Source organism: Austrofundulus limnaeus, unplaced genomic scaffold (assembly GCF_001266775.1).
Source record: "Austrofundulus limnaeus strain Quisiro unplaced genomic scaffold, Austrofundulus_limnaeus-1.0 Scaffold61, whole genome shotgun sequence".
Taxonomy (NCBI): domain Eukaryota; kingdom Metazoa; phylum Chordata; class Actinopteri; order Cyprinodontiformes; family Rivulidae; genus Austrofundulus; species Austrofundulus limnaeus.
In genome coordinates, this window is record NW_013952463.1 from 646421 (window position 1) to 648841 (window position 2421).

Consider the following 2421-nt stretch of genomic DNA (forward strand, 5'->3'; position numbering starts at 1 on the left):
CTACTTAGACAATTAATTTTGGAAGGTGCCAGCTAAAAAAAATACATTAAGATCATTACTGGGTTAACTGTGGATTTGTCAAGGACTTCCCATATTACAAACTCCCACTACACTGCAAAAACTGTCCATCTTACAAAGTTCTAAAATCTTATATCCAGCCAAAAAGTCATTTGGATCTCGTTTTGAGACTGATTTACTAAACAAGAACTGATTGTGTAATAATTATAATCTTGTTTTCAGAATGTGTAAGATTATTTGTCCTGTTAGCCTGAAAATTTGACTCAAATTTGAAGAAAGACCAAAAATGTCTACCAATGAATTAAAAACTTTTACTTGGTAAGATTCTTGAAATAAGAAAAGATTGAGTCAAATCAAGTATTTCAACAATCTTACCAAGTAAAATTTTCTTACTCCATTGGCAGAAATTTTTGACTGAATTTGAGTCAAATTTTCAGGCTAATAAGACAAATAATCTTACACATTCAGTTCTTGTTTAGTAAATCAGCCTCAAAACAAGGTCAAAAATATTTTTTTGGCTGGATATAATGTTTTAAAACTTGGTTAGATGGACTTTTTTGCAGTGTAATGGATGAGATGATTATTTTATTTAAATTAGATTTCATCTTTTTTTTTTTTTTTTGCTTTTAACTCCTTGACCCCTGGTCTCCTCTGATGTTGTGCAGCCACCAGGGCCACCTGGATGAGAGGATCACAAACAAACTGCAAATTTTCCTTCCAGTAACTTACCAAATAGATATTTATAACCATCTGGTCACCTTCCCCACCTACGGGCCCCCTCCTCCTCCTCCACCCCTGAGCCATGACTGTGAGAGCTCCCTTTAAAGACAAGCTGTGTCACTCCTGGCTTTGTTCTTAAACAAAGAGAACCGGCCCTCATCTGCCCGTAATTGGGCCGACTCTTGGAATGTGTTTGATGTCTCCGTGTAGTCAAGGTCTGCTGGAACATGGCAGATGAATGAGTGGAAATCCACCCACCCATCCACACTTTTGGGCTCACGCTGTTTAGCCACCGTTCTTACCTCCGTTTCACCCTCTTTTACCCACCATTTAGACTAGATGTACGACTCCCCCTTTCCCTCCCTCTCTCTCTCTCTCTCTCTCTCACACACACACCCTGCTGGAATACAGAAATCCCACACTCACAGTAAACGGAACAATCTGCAGAGTTCCCTGCCCGCCCGGGTCTGGTTGGGTCTTCTGTGAGCCGCACCACCTCCCTCACCAAGGTGGGGTCGTTGGATGCACTACAAGGCCAATCTGCAGCACTTGTCACTAGCAGTTACCGTGCTGATGTTGGCCATGCACAGATAGTTGAGAGGGGATTGGAGGGTGTTTACAGCATTGTTACCAAAGGGAAGCAATTTAGAAAGCTCAAATTCCACTTGCACGAAAAACGGGGAAAAAAAAAGTTGAAACAGTAGTTGGCAGGCTACCAAATGCCTGATCCTCTAATTGTTGTCATTAATAGTAACTAATCTTAAAGTACTTATTCTGCAGTCTGGGTAACATTATGATGTTCTGTTCAACACATCTGGGAAAACTCTGAGGATTACTTTAGAAATTTKTCTTAACCAATCGCACACAACTAAAGCAGTTTTAATTTTTTTTACACTCCAGTTTTGGGATCTTTTCTTGAGGTGTTGTGTACGTTTTTTTTGGTATTTAAGTAACCTTGTCTGCAGAATCCAAGCCTTTGGTTTTGGTCATGACTCATTTACTCCTAAATCCTTCACCTTTCACCCCCGGCTCCACTCTCCATGTCAGTCGCTGGCTGCCCTGGATAAGTAAATACATGATGTAATGTGTGGTTTTTGTCGCCAACTCCCACCCTCCTCCATGCACAAGAGGTGATTCAAAACTGGAGCCCGTAGTTTTAGGGTGGGATAGTCAGCAGGGTCTTGAAGAGGTGGACAGATGAGAAAATGGAAGGAGAACGTGTTGGTTTTCGGGGTAAACATTATATAAAAAACGAGGGAAATGGGTCACCTCAGTTCAAGCACGGGTCCACAGCTCCACCAGCTCCAGGCTCTCATAGGCTTCATGGTCCAGGATTCCCTGGGAGGCTCTGCCCGGCACTGCTGCCGTAACAATCACCTCCAAGCCTCGCAGACCCATTGTTTCCCGGAGTTCCTGCGACAATTCACAAGTCTGACATCCTTCCACTCCGGCTCCTGACTAGTGATGGCTTCCCTGCGTGCTATCACAGCGTTTGTTTGTGTGAGAGTACGCCTGCGTGTCAGGAACAATACGTCTTGATAAATGACAGTGAGTTCTAGCAGGGGGAAAAAAAAACCCTTTTGTCACGATCCATGTTTTCTTCAGTGTTTCTGTTGTGAGGTTTTATTTTTCATGATGTTTAGTTTCTGTGTGTTCTTTGTGCCTCCCTGTGTTTCCCAGCCA